Source organism: Aptenodytes forsteri, unplaced genomic scaffold (assembly GCF_000699145.1).
Source record: "Aptenodytes forsteri isolate BGI_AS27 unplaced genomic scaffold, ASM69914v1 Scaffold120, whole genome shotgun sequence".
Lineage (NCBI taxonomy): Eukaryota > Metazoa > Chordata > Aves > Sphenisciformes > Spheniscidae > Aptenodytes > Aptenodytes forsteri.
In genome coordinates this window covers 2,421,617-2,429,487 of record NW_008795938.1, presented here as the reverse complement: position 1 = coordinate 2,429,487, position 7,871 = coordinate 2,421,617, and the positions used below count along the sequence as shown (strand labels likewise).

General features: G+C 39.7%; 1 protein-coding gene across 1 annotated transcript in view; it reads right to left on the bottom strand.

Annotated features, from left to right (window-relative positions):
* PRLR (prolactin receptor) overlaps nt 1-6,926 on the bottom strand; it is a 64,031-nt gene extending 57,105 nt beyond the window's left edge. Inside the window, exon 1 of the mRNA XM_009285178.1 lies at nt 6,862-6,926. The gene's annotated coding sequence lies outside the window, so the exon portion shown is untranslated. The remainder of the gene's footprint in view (nt 1-6,861) is intronic.
* Between the last annotated feature and the right edge of the window lie 945 nt (nt 6,927-7,871).

The following is a 7,871-nucleotide window of genomic DNA, read 5'->3' as shown; positions in this document are numbered from 1 at the left end:
GCATGCGCACGTCTCTAACTCCTCTTGTTTATTCCCCATGCTACGTGCGTTTGTATAGAGGCATTTAAGTTGGGCCCCCGAAGCTGTCTTACAAGCCTATGACCGAAGATGCTCTTCCCCAGATGTTTCACACTTCAAAGTTTTCTATCCTAACTGACAAAAGCAAAATCAAAGACTGTACTTTGAAGTGAGAAGTTATTTCATCACTGTCGACTGGACTGAGTTGAGTTAGATAATGAAAGACAATGATCAAAAACCTTTGATTGTTACTTGCATGAGGGGAAAGAGGAACAGAGAGAAGATTGCAGAAAAACACTTACAGGTTAGCATATCTCTAATTAGAGGTATTCCTATGGAAATCAGGGCAGACATCTTCAGCACACTCAGGAGGTCTTGTAAATTTAAGTTTTGCATAAACATGAGTCTTACAAAACTCAGAATATCAAACGCTACCTTTGCCCATACATTCAAATCTCATGCACAGGGACAGTGAATTTGAAGAGATAAATATGTTTCCATTGTTAGAAGCATAACAGAAAAGTGGATCTATGTTTTAAATTTCATTTAAACTGTCTGATCAAGTTAAAGCAGCCACTATTAATCCAGTTTCACTGTTCTACCTCTAGCAGGTGACATAATCTTAAAACAACTGAGTGACTAAAGCAACAAGATCCCAGTTTATACAGCAAAGAATAGAGAGAAGGGAATTCCTTTGAACTACACACTTTTACATATTATTTCTACTTAAATAGAATTAAAAAAGAGACACACGTTTTATAAACTTTAAAAAAATTATGAAACCTCCAGAATATTTCTTCCTTACAGACTTATTTTGATTTTATTCTTGTGTAACAGAAACATCAGGTGTTTTCTAACTGTAGTGAAAAAAGATTAATCACCCACACATGTAGACTGCTAAGAGTGACTCAAGTACAACCTTTTTATTCTCCCATCATAATCTAGCCTTGACTGACTTGCAGGATACTGGAACCGAATGTTATTCTGGAAACAATCTTACTGAACTCAGGACAGCAGACAGCATGAAGGAAGAATGACATCAGTGACATTCTGTAAGGCTAGGTCAAGACTGCTGATGGACAGCCACATAATTATTTAGTAAGTGATGACAGTGGGATTTTAAAACTTTGTTCTTATTTAATGCAGACCAAATACAGTTTTAATACATTAAAGCAGAATACATATAAGAAAAATCTTCTGTAAAAGTAAGTCAACAGAGAGCTCTCACCCAAAAACATTTCAAAATACCAAGTATAATATTTCAATTTACTTAAGAGAATAATTCCACTGTATTATGATGACAAGTACATTCTTCTTGTAAGGCCAGAACATTTTAAATGTAAGCTGGTTTTAGACAAGATTTTTCTTTAAATGTCGTAATAAATTATTCATCATTCATTAACCATGTCATTGTCCTGTATATGCTAACTGAGTGAAGGATAGAACCAGAATTTATTAAAGATATGTATTTTCTTGTTTTATACATGTGATTTTTTAAAGCCTCAGTGGGCACTCTCCCCCATTTCGCTCTGCAGTGGCTTTTAAGCTGAGGGCCTCATACTTGGTCCCCACCCAAGCTATGCTGCAGCAGTGTTGCAGCCATGCCTGTGCTGGGCCAGGAACCCCACTGATCTGGACACTGGCCCTGAGCCTTGAACTTGAGCTCCTGGCCTGATCCCTGACCTGCCTCATCTCTATGGACTTGTCTGGCCATCTGGGCTCATGGCTGAACCTGGCTACCGTCACTAGGTAGCCAGGCACTGTGGAGCTGAGCCCTTGCACAAATTATGAATGCATGTATCTCTGACACTATCACAAACTTTTGTCTCTACCTAGTTCCCTGCTGGGCAGCATATCATGTGTTTGAGACTGCAGCTGGGGCATTTTGACAACATGGCTGAGTGGATCACTGAAGCTGGGACGTCTCACTTCCCTCACCCTCCTTGCTCTTGGACATGTGCTCCCACTTCTCCATGTGCCAGCTGAGCTCCAAACTGACAAACAACTACCTTGACAAAAAACTTCTGTCAGGTTAGCAAGTTAAATCAGCTTCATAAGAGGTCCAGTGAGCACCAAAGATGGTGCAAGGGAGGTAGTGCTCACTGGTAGGTAGGAATAAAGGAGCGGAGGGAGGAGTGGGTGAACAGGACCTCCCCTTTTACAGAACCATTCACTAGCTTAACTCAGCCACAGCATCAAACCCAGTCCTAAAAAGTTATAGCCAGTTGCATGACTGATCACTGTAAAATCAAATTGTGCTATTCTGCATTTCTGTAAGAGTTTATGAAGGGAGACAAAAGAGAGTAGAGAAAATAGTTCAGCTCCTTGAATAGTATGCATAAATGTACATGTTCTCACCAGGCTTTCTAGTTAAATAAGCCAGTCGCTTTGGTAGTTTAGTAAAGAAAAAGCAAAGGCTGCACACAGAAGCAAAGGAAAACAAAAAGATTAATTCTTTACTTCTCATCAGCAGATGATGTCCAGCCACCTCCTGGGAAGCAGGTCCTCAGTATGCGTAGAGGTTGCTCCAGAAGACAAATGCCTTAATACTTACTGCCCCCTCCCCTCCTCCTTTCTCTTGGCTTTTATTGCTGAGCAGACGTACGGTATGGAATATCCCTTTGGTCAGCTTGGTTCAGCTGTTCTGGCTATGTCCCCTCCCAACCTCTTGCCCACCCCCAGCCTACTGGCCTTTGGAGGGGGTATGTTGGAGAGACAGCCTTCACGCTGTGCAAGGACTGCTCAGCAGTAGCCAAAACACTGGTGTGTTATCAACACTTTTCTAGCTACAAATACAAAGCACAGCACTATGAGGGCTGCTGTGGGGAAAGTTAACTCCATCCCAGCCAGACCCAATACACTCACCCAACCCAACCCTTCCTGAATTTGCCAATGCCAAAAAATGTCAAACTGCATGCTGCAGAACCCAGGCAAGCTGCCTGACCCACCAAACTACAGGATCTTGCTACATTTTCATGATTAATGCTTATACAGTTTTCTTTATTGAAGAAAATTATTATACGAGGGCTCCAAGAGGTCTGTGGGAAGTGCATAAACACCGAAGTGTTTATGCCATTACTGCTCCCACTCGAGTGCACATTGCAGATTTCCATGGTGCTGGACAGAGTCAGGAATGTTACTGTGTGCCTGATAAAAAAATGGGGTAAGAAATTAAGAGAACAATGTGAAAAGCTTATCTCCATTGTACAGAGCTAGGCTACAGAAACACATATAGCACTTCTCCTTCACAGTCCTCTATTTAGTTTGGCAGTTAAACATGCACTTTCCCTAAGCAAAGCTCCCAAAACCTTTAGCAGGGGTTATACACATGGAAGAAAAGCAGTAGTGCATAGAAAGAAAAGTGCAAGTTCAAGGCAATTGCCCCACTTACCAATGTGGTAACCTGTACTAATCTAATCAAGATGTCAACAAAATAGGGCTTTATAAACTCAGTAACAGTTACCACTAACATGGGCAACAGTGACTCTGAAGAGGCATCTGAATGGTTTATACCATAATGGATTATACCCCTTTATCTTTTCCCTTTCCTTCCATTTTTTCCCAAGGAAATCCTTTCATTTGCACATGTTGGGAAAGACACTCAGGACACCTGCGGGAACACCAGCCAGACCTGTCCTGCCAGTGCTGCCCATCCATCGTAACTGCAGAGCTTGAGGGGATCACAGGCTCCCCAGCTGCCATAAAGCACCTCCTTCCCACCACAGGCAGCACCTTAGCTTCACAAAGGCATAATTAAGCCTTTCATATTCTTCACTGATACATCAAAAGCTCAAGAGTGAGAAAATCTAATACCCCTGCATACATGAACCAGCGCTGACCACCGCCTAGACCTTCAATGAAAATATGTGCTGCAGGGAACCAAAATAATAGCTGAACCAGACAACTCCAAAGAGCTGACACTAGCGTAATGGTTCAGTCTTCAAAAAATCATTTTTGAGTTAAGGTAGATCTGTAATGTATCAGCGATCTGTCATCCACAGAGTTCTCTACAGGTCCACCCTCACAGAGGCAACAACTAGGAGCAGAGGCTGGAAGAAACCATCTGACTCAGCGAAGCCACCTGCTGTTACGAATAACCATATTGCATAAGCCTGCTAATGAACTAATCAAGAAACATTTTAAAAGCAGCTATTTCTTTGGCTCTGACTGTTCTTACTGGGAGGTGATCCAGCCTTTAACTGCTTTAACGGAAAAGAATCATCTTCCAATTTCCCACTAAAGTTTATTCTCTATTTTACATCTGCTTGTTCTTGTGGCTCAGATAGTTCAAAGAGTTCTGCATTTTCTTCTCCTCTCTGTCCTTAGTGTTACAGCCTCCCCTTGGCATTCTTCCTCCACTGTACAACATGTTATGGAGAGATACAATATCCCCTTCTCAGACAAGCAGACAGTTGGATGGGGCTTTGATGTCCCTGCCCATGGTGGGAGGAGTGGAACTTGGTGATTTTTAGAGGTCCCTTCCAACCCAAACCATTCTATGATTCTATGATTTTATTCCTTCTCGGACTTTTTGCTAGGGTAAACATTATTTTTATGATATCTTCTTGTAAGAAAGGCTACTAGAATAGTAAGAATAGAGCCTTTCTTTGCATCTACTCCAATTTTAATTCATGTTTCTTGAATATGAATGAATAGAACTTCACAAATTATTTTGATGTGTTCACTAGAACTTTGCATAACATCATTAACACTCCTCTAATTCTGCTAGAAATAATTCAGCTAAGGCAGGCCAAAGCTCCTAGGATTGTACGTGCCAATGTAATTTGCCTGTGTTTCCAACTAATGAGCTTCTGGCTGAAACAGTAATTTTTGTTATTAGTCCACTCTCAGTCCTTGCATGCCATTCCATTGGATTTGCATTTTGTACTACTGAATTTAATCCTGTTTACATTACTGTAGTTCTCAAGGTCACCTAGTTCTTCCCATACAGCACTTTGATATTGAGAGTGCACTTTGCATAACCGGGAAATTTTGTCACCGTATTCCTAGCTTTTGTGTCCAAGTGATTAAAACAAGTATTAAAGGTTCAGATCCAACACTAACCCTGAGGAGTTTCAAATCTGACCCTCTTCTACACAAGAGCTTTCCTTTCATTGCTAGTGTTATTATCTACTGTGGTACAGCCCTACAAATCCTTTTCTAAATCCCACTTTTCAATCCCATCGTTTCCTTTGTGTCAACAAAAGATATGCTTTCCTGAAGTTAGATGAGATTTACTGCACTTCTACGTAGACAGGTATCAGATTAGTCTAGCTCAAACTACTTTAGCATTTCATTCTACCCTCCCTTTATGTCTGTATTAGTCTTTACCTTAAAAGAACTGTTCTGAAGTTTTGCATATTTTCTAAATTACTCTGACCAGTGCATAGCTGCCTGCATCTTTTTCTCCCAACCTCCCCTTTAATATAGATTCTATATACACAACATTCTTGAGTCATCTCGTAATATCCGAGAACAAACAGACTTTATAATTACATGCTCTCCTTTCTTATACCACTTCCACACAGCTGTGTGATGGAGATTCCCCATTCCCCAACATTAGTAGATGACTTGGGAACAAATCATTTGTAAAAAGGAATCTTGTGTGAAACTTTGAAAAAACGAAAATACCGAGTGATTTGTAACTGTACCAATCAATGCCAGAGAAAAGTTAAACATCTACTGAAATCTGTAGAAGTTTATGAAATGAAAAACAATGTTGAAACCCGACTCTTGTGTTGCTGTGTGTTAGCAATTTGGGGCACTGTTCTCAGATCTGTAGGCAGTATGTTTTCTATTAGCAGCCTGGCTTTCTGTCACTGTCTAAAACACCCTTGTTTTTGTGGTTCTCAGATCTGTAAAATTATATTCTGGTATTGTCTTACAAAGATTGGCTTTAGCCCAGATGTTTGTCAATTCATCATTTCAGCTGCTTCAAAAATGTTCTGCAATTTTAAAAGCAAATGCTTTTTTTTTTACTGAAATATCTTACTTCTCACATATACAGTTTCAAGTTAAAAACTCCAGTTTGTTTCTTCTATTCAAGGAATAAAATTCTGACAAAACCCACAAAGTGATACACATTCACATCAAAATGAAAATGCCACGCAAATACACACAGCCCTCTTGAGAACAAATTATTGTAAAAACACCCCTTTTTTTTCCTGGTGATACTAGTTTCTAAAGAAATACAAAATTTTCAGATGGCCTTTCAGGGTTTGCTTGTCCAAATTAATTCCATAAACCTGAGGAAAATACTTGAAAAGAAATTACCTACATACATAGATATAGCACTATGTCTAGCTGAAAGAAAAAAACCCAAATAGTGAAATAACAGATCTAGTTCAAACCCACAGGGTGTTTCATTATATTAAATAAAATTGACTTGCAAATATTCTTTTTAAGTGGACTTGATCCTAAATCTCCTTCTTAACAAAGTCTGAAGTGTTTTTGCAAGTGTTTCCTCTGAAGTCTTTCCTTTCAACTCTCTGTCTCTTTCCATTAAACACAAAACCTAGTGGATATTTTCTAACATGTAGGTTTATTCCATCTATAACCCTAGGCTAATAGGAATTTTACGTCAGCAGTAGTTTGCCCACGGCTTAAGTTTCTAACGGGATACTCGCAGCAGGGCTCTATCCCAGTACTCCACATACCCTACTTATTGTTACTTAAGTAATTCCCAAGTTATTTGCAGACACAGAGTTCAAGGACAAAAGGAAAAATCAGAACATCTAGTAACATTTGCACATCTGAGGCTAATACATTTCACCCATTTAACCAAATAATTCCAGATAATATGCATCACCCAGAAAAAGGGCAGAAGTAACAGTGTGATCTTACCAGGCTCTGTTCTCAAGCAGCCTCCCCTGATTTCAGAAACCTTCTTTGGCTCCAGATCTCCTGGCTGAAGTGCACTGTTGTGGCTTTTCTCCTGTCAATTGACACAAAAAATACGTTGTGTCAATTTTCAGCTTATGCCTCACTTCTCCCTATGGACGCCTACCATAAAGTCCTTATTTAGACATTATCCCTGACAACTTATCTTGGGGGGCAGAATCATGCTCAGAACTGAAAGGGTATTGTTAACTTCTAAGCTGTCTGATTTTAGCTTCTGGTGATCTATTCCTATGACTTTAACCCCCAGATGAAAAGGCTTTTAATAATTTTTCTCTTTTTTTCTTTTAATGACTTAAAAATTGTCACCTATTCTTTCTGAATAACCAGACTGAGTCCCTGATTCTCCTCACATTAAGACACCGACTTCAGCTCCCCCACAAATGCTGCAGATCTCTGCACCCTTCTATTTCTTCAGCATTCATAAATGTAGGAACATACTGAATACATGAGAATGCATTTTGTAATGGTGTACAGAGATATTAAACAAAATTACCCTGTTATGGAGGCAAGCTTGTTGAGATCTCATGTTAGCCGACAGCATCAAACTGACAGTACCTGAGTTGCTTGTCCTCTCTGAAGCCTCAGCAGTTCTCAGAATCAGTGATACAGTCTCCACTCTGTAAAAATTACCTTCATTACTCACTACTTGCTATCTACCATTTTGTACCTAACTATGCTTAACACACTGTACGAATGGCTCTAAGCTATCCTGTGACCCAAACTGCCATATATGATTACCTTCTTCTCGTCCTTATTTACCTCCATGACAATTGTTGGCCACTTTATTCAGGAGTGATTTAATTATTTCTTTCATCATCAAGAATTAATCAAGCAGAAGCAAATGCAGTATTGCTCTCTCCAGAGGTCTTCTTGGAAACACCTCTAAAGAAACACTATATCCTTTGGAGATTTAGTGTATATTGTAATCCATTTTTGAAGCACTTACTGTTTTA